Source organism: Pagrus pagrus (assembly GCF_965226575.1).
Source record: "Pagrus pagrus genome assembly, chromosome: 23".
Taxonomy (NCBI): Eukaryota; Metazoa; Chordata; class Actinopteri; order Spariformes; family Sparidae; genus Pagrus; species Pagrus pagrus.
The window spans coordinates 18,973,713-18,985,541 of record NC_140205.1 but is presented as its reverse complement, the minus strand read 5'-3'; positions in this window follow the sequence as shown (position 1 = coordinate 18,985,541).

Sequence of the window (11,829 nt, the reverse complement as noted above, 5' to 3'; positions counted from 1 at the left end):
TAAACTGACACATCTGAACACATATTTCAAGTGTTCCCTCTATTATGATGCCTTGATTACTCACATAGACGTTGTCGTTGCAGAGATACACTCTGTTAATTATTGAGCAGGGACACAAAATAGCGGTTGGTTAAATGATTTATTTAAAGTAGCCTTTTACTAAAACTGTATTTGAAGGTCCAGGGTTAAATGATACAAAACACTACCATCTTCAAAGGCCTATTCATACTGTTACCTTCAAGCAATACAAAGAAGGAAGGGGAAACAAAGTAAACTCATGTAGCATACAAATATTTCCCCCCTGTAGGCATTAACCCTGAGAAAGGAGAAGTCTTTTTAGTGTAAATGTTTTTGGTCTTTTATATTAAAAATTGTATATTATTTGCATATTTGCGTCTTTGCAGCTGAAATTAATGCAGTACATTCAGCCTTTGAATTGTCTCCATGGCATTGAATAAAGAAACTCTGGTAATAGTTCTATTTAGTAAGGAGGAGCAATATGAATATTTGTTATCTGTTACAGCCGGCCCTTCTGGAGTACTCAAGCTAAATATGTGTTGTCCATTTAGTGAATACCCAAGGATAAAGGATAGCAAGACCTTTCAAAGCAGAGGAAAAGCAGCTACACTGCACTGCTCTTGAGTCACATCTCATCTGGAAATGTATAATCATGAAAAGGAGACGTGGCCCTGGAGGCCGTCGTGTTCAGTTTTAAGATATCTCCCTCTGAGTCATCCAGCTGCTCTGCTCTCCACAGATTTTCTGTTGATGAAGTTTGAATTTTGGTAGCTGGTTCTTACTTTTAAAAGCTGGATGCAAATGTTAAAGCTTTCATAAACAGTTTGTAGGGGTGGGCAGAGCATGGAAAACCTATACTGCTGTAAAAGTATGATAACTACCTTAAAAAATGACTCGAGTGGAAATGATCTAAATCTGCTCAAGTAAAAGCGCACAAAATACCTTAGTTTCTTTTAATTTTAATAATTTGGGGATTTTTAATTAGCTGCAGCTCTTAAACTCACGTTACGTGATGTTAGCTGAACTGCTTTGAAAAGCATACCTATTGAAAAAGCCAAACTGACACTAGCTACAAGAAAAGTTATTGTCGTTATCATAATATCAAAGATCAATGTTACAAATGAAAAGTTAACATAGCAAATGTTTGCTAGCTAACTACATTTTCAGCTACTTACTTCAATGTACTTGTGGAGATTAAAAGAGGAGTTTTTAAAAGCGGAGATCCGGAGAACTTCCTCATGTAACTGTTGTCTTTTTTAGATTTTGGTATAGCAAGTGTGGCCGAGGATCGTCGCTGGAAGCTGCCTCTTGTGCTGGGTTTTTGCTCCGTCATTGCATCGTAGTTAAAGGACAAGTGGCGCCTCTTTTTCTTTGGAGCAGCTGAGGAGGCATCTGCAGCAAAGGTGCTCCTTGTGTGCTCTCCTTCCCAAACCTCAATCACCACAGACTAGTTGTAATGAAGGTAAGAATGGTCAATATAGCAAAGTACAAAATAGACTTGAGTTAAGAGTAGAAGCGCAGTTTTAAAAAAGTAACGCGTAAAATACTTTCTCACTTGTGCGTGAGTTGTAGTGCGTTACCCACCTCTGAGAGTTTGTCATAACATCATCAGCATATAGTATGTTTTAAGCAGGCCGAGCAACATCCATGGATGATAATGAGGGTTAGGGGTGTGAATCTTTGGGTGTCTCACGATTCGATTCGATTCCGATTCTTAGGGTCACGATTCGATTCAGAATCGATTCTCGATTCAAACGATTCTCGATTCAAAAATTGATACAGTGCATAGTGTGTTAAGGCAAATTATGGCATCAAAACAAAACAGTTTGTATAAGATAATGTGATTTTTAAACAAACTGATTCCAATGATGTAATCACAGAAAAGGCAAACATTTAAAAAAAGGTAACATTTATTCATGCTAAACAAATAAAAACTTACTTACTGTACAAGAAATAACTTGCATAAATAAAATTGCCTAAATAAAAGCTTAAGCCAGCTGCCTTTTTTCTCCCAGAAGTTACAAAAATAAACTATACACAAATAACACAAATTGGTGTTTTGTGTCATTTTTCAATATATATATAAAATATTATTATTATTATTTTTTTTTTTAAATCGATTTTTGAAGTTTATGAATCGATTCAGAATCATGGATGATTAGAATCGCTATTCTTATGTGAATCGATTTTTTCCCCCACCCCTAATGAGGGTACACCACTTTGCTTCAAACTGAAATATCTCAACAACTATTTAATGGGTTGCTGTGAAATTTGGTACAGACGTTGATGCTCCCCAAAGGATGAATCCTCTGGATGTTGTGATCCCATTACTTTGCCTCTTACGCCAGCATTAAGTTGAAATGTGTGTTTTTTTAGCGGCATGTCTCAATAATTGTTGGATAGCTTGCCATGAAATTCAATACAGCCTCATAGAGCTGCAAGCATGGCTGTAGAATCTTTGTTTTGTTTTTATTACAAAGAAACTGCAGGATTTCCTGTGCAGGACATGTTTCACACTGAAGGCTTTTATAAAAGCTTTCATAAGGAGGGTTGGAGTTGTTTTATATCATCTGGGAGCAAAGCAGACAGTAATTTCAATGAAACAGTTGCAGTATTTACTTTAAGGATGACTCAACAGTAGCTGTGAAGTTCTTCTTTTCAGCCATCCAGATTTTTCCAGTTGATCTAGCAGCTAAACTGGCAATTGTCCAGTCATAAGCCTGTTTCTCTAACCTCCAGGCGCCCACCAGCCTCGCCTGTCTCTTTCCAGGCCTCCCTCCCCAGTGGCACAAAGGCCACTGTGAATCGTCCTGTTTCTTTTGGCACCAGTTAAAAATATGCCACATACACACATGCATGCTCGCACAAGCCCACTTTATTGGCTGTTTACACACGCTCATTGATTGGTAGAGTACTGACACGTAGGGCGTGTCGAGGCCACCTCATTATCTCGCCAGACATTTACTTTCCTGTCATCCAGTATCAAAGTGTGGCCCTCGCTGCGGCTGAGCTGTCTGAGATGGCCGCACAGCTAATCAATTGCAGTTCATCCCAGCTCCGAGCCCACGTCTGGACTCTCGCAGGGTGTCCCTTTCTCCCCCCCAAATCCTGCTGCTCATTATAGTGACAACTGATAAGAGGGAGACGGAGTGAGAGCGACAGAAGAGAGAGACACAATCCTCTGTGTTGAATGGATAATTTAGGAGAGGTTATGGAATCGATGTCTGGCCATCATGCTCGGGCTTTAAATCACGGCTGCTGCTGGCTTTGCATGGGAACATTCCAATAAGATCTGATTATAGCCACTGCGGCTGCAATTAAAAATCAGGTGACAGCTCTCTGCCCAAGCATGTTGCTCAGACCAGCCAGCATACAGCAGGGGGGCGGACTGCTGTTTTGTTCATCAACATATTTCTTATTTAAAGGTGCACTATGAAGATTTGGGGAAGAAATTTTAATCCGAAGAGAAAGATCTTGAAGAGCTTGTCTTTGTTTTCCTGAGTCAATAAACCGAATAAACAAACTGACATTAAAGTGCAACACACTTTACATGGTTTATATGTGGCAGACCCTGCCACCTTTTATAGTTTCAAACAGTGTTCTGGGACCTTATTTTCCTCTGAGAACAGCTTGTTTATTCAGTTATGGAAAGATAAATATTTCTGAGTTTGCATTTTTACCTCATTAATATGGAAAATATTACAATTATGAGTTTGAACTTCTCCTCCAAAACTACATAGTGCCCCTTTAAGTGGGCCTCATTCAACTTAAAGGGACAATTCACCCCAAAATCAATCAGTTTCATGTAGGAACTATTTTCTTTCTACTGAACTACAGCGTCTAAATCTATCATTTCGTGGAAGGAAGCGTGCATCTACTCAAGAGGATGAGAGTCTCGTCCATGACTTGACATCCTTCTGTGTGGTGATGCGGTGTAATTTGGTAGAGAGCAAATAGTTCCTACAGAGTCTCCAGGTCATGATTTGTGGAAAGACATTTACATTTACGGCCGATACCTCCAAAACTCAGCAACTAAATGGATAAATAGCACAACAGGTAAGGGGAAAAACAAGAAAGTATTTCTGAGTTTGGGGTGAACTATTGCTTTAAACTAGTAGAGAATCTCATATGTCTGTAAGGTAGATTTGTGCAGCACCTACGGGCAGCAATCTCGTTAGCTTAGCATTAAACAGTTAGCCTAGATCTGTCCAAAGGTTACAAAATCTACCTACTTACACCCCTAAGGCTCAGCAATGAACATGTTTTATCTTGTTCGTTTACGAGAACCAAAGTAAGGATAAGTCATGACTTTAAGGTGGGATAGGCCTATATGTGCTACACTATTCCTTGGCCAGGAGCAGTTGCCAGGCAACAAGCAGGTTACTGCCCCGTCTCAGAAAAAAGGTCTTTCCCAATCTGCTTTCTGGTATCGTAACTTGTGTGGAGTCGGGGTGGCGAGGTATCCCTGCATGCATTTTCACAACAACTAGTGGTGTAGGTAGAGAACATGCACCAGGCTCAAAACTGTTGTCCCAATTGCTGATTGATGTATTGCATCGAAATATTCCTTTTTTTGATCTGATGGCTGATTTAAAAATTGGAAGTTGAAACCGTAGGTGTCAAAACATTTTGAAATCACGATGTTCTCCAAACCTAGAAAACCTGAAAATGCAATGTGACAAATTTGTTTGCAGCCTCGTTTTTCAAAAAGGAACTGGAACGACGATGCCGACAGATGAGAGTCTAGAGACAACGAGGCAGTTCCTGCTTTTGTAATGAAGCACATTTTGTTTTTTTTCCGCCTGTTCTCTTCCCTGGCTCTGCTCTTGGCCACATGAATGAAAAGCAACACAAGCACATATGCTGAGATTTGTCTCAACATGGTGAAGGCTCAAGGGCAGATACGAGAGGAGAGATGAGATTAGGATTGCTGTTGTTTATTTCCAAGATTAAAAACAGAGCAGAGAAGCCTGTGGCAGAAATATCACATTACATCTTCAGTTACAGTTTTGCTTTAAATGTGCCCAAAGAGGGATTCTCTCTAATATTACAATTTAGTGCTGCAGGCGAATATCATTGAGGACAAACTCCTGTTTAAAGACATGCCATTTATTATGCTCTGAACAGAGCTGCTTGATCTTTACTGTGCAGTATAATCCTTCAGACTGTGGTACTGCAGACTCAGCAAACATTTCACAGAAGGCAACAAGCCAAGTAAAGCTGAACAAGTGCAACCTTCTCCCTGTGTGATACACTGATGCTGTGTTTTGAACTGATCGAATGACATGAAGGAAAAAGTTCAGCATTTTGGGGAATAAATTTATAGGCTTTCTCAGAAGATCAATATCAATCTCACAGAGTCAGGAGTCGGGTTCAGGATGTGGTTAGCTTAGCTTAACATATTAAAGAATGGAGGCAAGGGGGAACCAGCGATCCAATATTTTATATGTTATATGTAATATGTTCCTTCTACATCTTTAAATTTCACTAAGGACCAGGTTGTATCCAGGCCTCTAGCTACCACTGTGGTTGAACCAATCAGCTTACTGTGAGGAACTACTGGCAGCTACGGGCGTGGTTTAGATGTGACGAGAGAAGAGACTGTTCGCATGGAAACAACAATGGCTGCTCCTCAAGAGGTTAGCTTAGCTGCTACATCACGCACTGATATAGGCACTGAAGGCTTTTCTCGATGGAAAACACATTTGTGTAACAAACCATCCGGCATGTCAGGTCAGCAAATTCTTAATAACAAAACAAAAGCAACAAAACCAAGGAACTACCCCTGTTGAATCCCTTCACGCACCTAAGGTTTCTTCAAGGTGAGGTGAGCGATTCTCAAGAAAGACAGTCAATTGTTGATACCGCTTTTACACCAAAGTTATTGTGTGTAAGAAGGTTTTTAATCATTTTCTCACTGACAGAGGAAGAGCTTGTCTTTCTGTTTTTTTTTTCTTTTGTGTGAATTAGACACATCGTTCTTACCGGAGCTGATGATGGAAGTTGCTAAGGAGTGAGACATCTCGCTTCTTTCTAATCTCTGTTGTGAGTTGCACACCGATCAGACAGATGACCAAGATCGGTAGTGACCGTGAATCGAAGCAACAAGTAGTGACAATGCAACGGTGGTGACTTTTTAAATATCTTATTTCATTCCCTCTTTCAAACTCATGCTCAAGCGCTTCTTAAAGAGACGGATGAGAAAGTATTAACAGGCCAGCATTCTCAACTCTCAATGTGAGTCAGAGCATGGCGCCCGACAGGGTGGGCGAAAATTAACGCATCAACCCGGGTGTTGTGTTTTCATCCCAGGGGATCGGAGCTGGAGCCGATAAACACCCATGACTACTGAAGAGTGGGAGTGAATGCTGATTGTACCTAGTCACGTTAAAAACAGATGTTAGCGGATGTTAGAGAGTTTTTTTGTCCAGCGACCTTATTCCATGGTCATCAAAATACCAACAACCAGAAAGAGACTCAACAATCGACTGTCTTTCTCCGGAATCCTGAAGGTTTCCATCTGACTGCACTCCTCTTGACAGGTGTTGTTTTTTTTTCATGAGTGAGTGAGGGATTGATCGTTGACTCATCAGAGCATAAGGTTTATTATGGATAACTGTGGCTATTACTCTGCTGTTTTGTACCAGTGTCACATCTTCAGCAGGACGCCGAGATGGTTTAGAACACAGAACGTTGAAGGTTTTCTTTTGTGAGTCATGCATTGATGATGTATTCCGTTCAGCTTACTCATTGGTTCATTTTAGTGATACTTCACATTCAGCCTGATGACAGAGTGACTAAGCCTATGGATTACAGCACAGGTACACCATGGGACTGAACCGTTTCGTTGTCACTGAAAATCACTGGCAGAATCGATGTTCTCCTGCTAATTAGTGCACCAAGCCTGGGGAAGAACTGACAAAACTGGATCATCCAACACAATTCCTTTCAGGTTTTAGGAGTTAGATGTTTTTCTATGCACTGTGACCTTCATCAACTTTGCAATCATTTCCATCAGGTTCACTTCTTACAACACTATTATTCTGCTCTTAGCTGCAGTCTTCCCAGAATGCTCTTACTCCACAGGGAAAGCCAGATCCTCTATATATCCGTATTATCAAAGTCATGCCCATCCATATGGTCTGAAAAACACTGACACATGCACAGAAGGCCCCTTAGGCATGTATGCCCATTCAAGTGGCAATTAAAAGTTAAAAAGTCATTTAATCAGCTATTTTATTACTCTGAGATACAGAGACCATGTGCATATAAATTGCTGCTTTCCAAAGATCCGGGGTTTCTGCTGACTCGCACGCCTCTGTCTCATTCTCTGGAGATTTACCATGTAATGGGAAAGCAGCGGCCAGGGTTTTTTTCCCCCTCCCCAACCTGAATGGAATTGGTCCCATGAGCTATCAGCGTAAATTCACAAGGTAGACTACAGCGCAATTTGCTCATAAATCACAAAAAAGTGCTGTAATTCTGAGTGGAGGCTTATGTAGGGAAGAGTGTGTAGGTGGGTGGGAAGAGATGGCAGAGCGTTCAGGGCTGCTGTTTGCTTCAGTTCACTGTAACAATAATACTTGAGAGGGCATTTTTACTGTACCGAGCCAAACACCTACAGCATCAACAAGGCGCAGATGAGAGGATCAGAAGGTTCCCGTGTGTGTTACAGCTTCAGAGCTGCTTTGACCCTGTTTGAACTGACATGGAGCACATGTGTTTGAACAATATGAGCAGTAAGAAATGTTTGAAAAATAGAAAAGCTCCAGATTATGATCATTAGGACTTGATAGTATCTGACTCAGTCTTGTATCTGGTTGTAAGACCAACCCACAGTATCATGGTGTACTGCTCATGTTGAAACATAAATGGGTATCAGAGACTAATATCAATGAAACATTTTAGCTTGACATTCAGCCATTACACTATTAAATCATGGGGTTCTGCAGCATCCCCTAAAATGATGTATTATAAAAACATTGCCTGAAATATGAACAGAGGTGTCCAGAATGAAATAAAAGCTTTCTTTGATCATGAAGCCTAATGTCAGTCCCCCTCCACAGTTCTGTGGCATATCAGTGAAGTGTATGAACAACACTGCAGGCTGGAGTCTCTGTTAACAGTGACGAATAAGTCAACGTTACATACTGAATGTTACTCTTCTCCATGAAACACTGTATCCTCACTGCGTTGCATTATTAACAACTATAAGGCTGTTCATACCTGGCATTAACATGCGTCTTGACATGCATCTTGAGTGACCACTTGTGATTGTATCACAAACGGAGACTTTTTATTTTCACACAAAGAAGTAAAATAACTCACTGTAGGCCTTTAACATTTGCCGAATTTACAAGAAGGTCCAATTATCTAAGTATTTGTCAAAGACAGTATTTCACAACATTTATAAAGTTCACCTTGAGTCAACAACACTTAAATTGAGCAAATTTACAAGGGAGTCTGGGGAATTTCTCCAGGGTGACAAATAATTTGCCTGTATTTGTTATGGTCTGAGTTTGTGGTGTAGTTATTTCCTTTTTTATTTTGAAGTTCTGTCCTCTTGTGTCATGTTTTGCTTGTCATTCCTCCCTTTGTCCCTTTCACGCCTTTTTCCCTCTTCACCAGTGTTTCATTCGTTAATTAGTCCTGTCTTTTTCAGTTTCTCTTTGTCAGTTCATCTGTTCTGTTTTGTTTGTCTCAGTAACTGTGTCCTTTGTTTCTTTCGAGGTCCTTCCAGCTTCTTTGGTTTTTCTGTATATTTGTTGTTCTTTGTGTTTCCTGCCACCTGCCTTTTGGTTCCTGCATTTTGACCTTTGTATTGTATAATTTTTGGGCTATCAGCTTATTTATCAAAACTTTCTTTTGCCTCAACCTGCCAGCCTTTTTGTATCTTGCATTTGGGTCCTTTTTTTGTTTAAACCGTAACAATATGGGTTACTGCTTACTGCTTTTATCAAATTTGACATGTTCACCATCTATTAAATGTTGTCTTCTCTCATAAAAGTTGGTGTTAATGGTGAAATCAGTTCAAACTATGTCTCTCGCCTGCATCCAGTGCTGTCTCTGCCTCCTCGTCTCCTGCTGTTGTTGACTGCGTTGTTGTCAATAACTAGGTATGTTATCCTGACCATTTAAATAATACAAAAGAGCATAAATATGGTACATTATTTACTATGACTAGAATTTTTAAGCAAAGCAATACTAAGCAATATTTTAGTGGATCAGTCCCTCATGGGTAAACTGACTTTCAGTATACCTCTGAGGCAACACCTCCCTGAAGACACTTTGTATTAGGCAGAGCTTTTCATTTTTGCAATTCATCGATCTGTGACTAATAGCCACCACCAAGGTACTGACCTATTGTTTGTCTTCTTTCAGTTTTTTTAATTAACCTTTATTAATTGACATGACATTGAAATACGTTCACCTTATCTGGTAAAAGTGGCAGCAAACACTTGACTATGTTCTCATCCAGCAGGCACAGAGCAACATTATTATTCATTTGGAGTCGTGGCTCTGTGGACCTGAAGTCTCCTTTGACATTACATACATTATCTATGGGGAACGCTACACTGCTAGAACAGCAAAGAACCTGAACAAGAGGCTGAATGAGCACTGAAGCAGACAACATCCAAACCAAAACCGCTCACAGCATTGACTGGGCAGGGGTCGAAGGTCATTACCAGGACTCAGAGGACAGCCAGAGAAAGATCGTGGAGGACATTTGCATCAGACCCCACCGGACCATTGTTGTTACCTTACTGTGAATACTGAACAGGAAGAAGTTGAGGGAGGACAGAGGATGTTGTTCACTGTACAGATGATTGTGATTCTGGGCTATATAAATAAAACTGATTTGATTTGACGTCATCCCCCTTGTTAGCAAAATGACCAAAATGCATCTCCCTCTTTAACCGGCCATCCCTTTCCATCATCAGTGTCAGTAACAGGTGAAATGCAGTCCGGGTCCAGACCTGGAATAATTAAACGATATATTACAGCACTGCTTTAGCGGCCCAGGAAACCCACAGACCAACTGCATGCTTTTTAAATCCTCTCACGTGACGCTACTCAGCCAATCAGATCTGTCAGTCGGTGAGTGAGATAGATGTGCACACAAGGAGAGCTCAGACAAGGGACGCCAATCAGTGAAAAGTAATTTTACATGGCGCACTCTAAAGAATTTAAAGTAGACGGTGAAAACAGCTTTTAATCAAGGATAGACAGACTCTTACGTGTTCATTCTTCCCAAAACCAGCATGTCTCATGTCTGAGACCGTGGGGATTATTAAAAGCAGCAGTATGAAGCGCCACTACGAGACAAAGCACATGGCGTCTTCTGAGATAAACTATTTTATATTGCATTGAATCATAACACACAGCATTATCATGTTGTCTAACTTGCCCTCTTCGGATCAGATTTTTTCTGATCAGTAATATTCTCTAGCTGACGGAGGGAGCTCCCCCTGTGTTAAAAAAACAGCCTGTCCTCATCAGAGAAACGACCGTATAGGTCGACCTTGAAAGCAGCTTTTTACGACCCATATTTACGTTTGTTGTTAGGCGGCGACCTCTGGTAATCATCGCGGCAGCACAGGAGGAAGTCAGATGAAGTAGTTTAAACATAGAGGAGGCTATTTGTGTCCAGTGTGAAAGCATAAGTCAACAGTGACAAGTTACTTCACGTACATTACATAACTAAAGTTGTATAAGTTAAGTATTTATTTTAAGCCAAACCATGTTTTTCAAAGCCTAATCATGTATTTTTAAGTACTTTGAGTGCCTAAACCTAACCAAACCTGTCTGACACCGGTGTGCTGCAACATCATGTTGTTTTGAGAATGTCTGAGTAAGTGTTGGTTAAATATTAAGAAATCTCCCACTGACTTGACAAACAAAATACTACTGAGATCCAAAAGAACAATGGTGAGATAAGATTCTGAAGCGAAAGCTCAGAAACTGTGTTGAAATCAAAGAATACCTCAAAGAAGCTCACATCTACTTTGAAGAGAGGCCAGAGTTCCCTTTGTGCCAGAGCACCACCACTGGCAGCTGAGGCAGGCAGATGTACAGGTGATTCCAGAAGAGCAGCGTTTGTGTTTTTTGTGATCTGGGTGTTGCTGAGGATGAATTTAATATTGTGTTTTATTGCACCATCTCAGATAGAACACTGATTTGTTTCGGCTGTCTGAAGGTGAAAGGTGGAGTTGGCTCCCTAATGATGAGATTTTGTCTTAGCAAGACAATTAAGACAGATGACACTTTTTTCTGAATTTGTGGAAATGTATAATGTGATTTGTCTATCCTGGCTGTTGTCTTGTGAGCCCAAGACTGCGCTTTATATTTCTTTTCAATTTATTAGGAGGTTTTTTATGGAACCAGTGGTCAAAAAAATAATTGCATCTTGGCAACGCAGTTTCATTATTGATGATCAACTAAAACATACATTAAAACATTAGGGTGTACTCATGCTCGTAAACCTGCTACCTACTGTAGCTACCTGTTGCTTTGTGAGTAAGTGTTGACATTGACATTGTCTAATGGTAAAAGGCTAAATACAGAACAACAGGACAGAGGACTGTGAAGAACTTTGTGCTGCAGTAAGTGAAAGTGAGCGGCACAAGGACAAAGTGTTCATGGTCCTGGTCTTTAATGCGGCCTGAAGGTTAGCACTGCTTCAACAACCGTCATTAGCAGCTAATTAAACTACTGCACGGGGGCTAACAGAACACAGCTGCAGCCTCCAGGTGACGGACACAGGGATCGATGCAGCCGCCGGGTTCAGCTGCCTTGGATACATTTATCGGC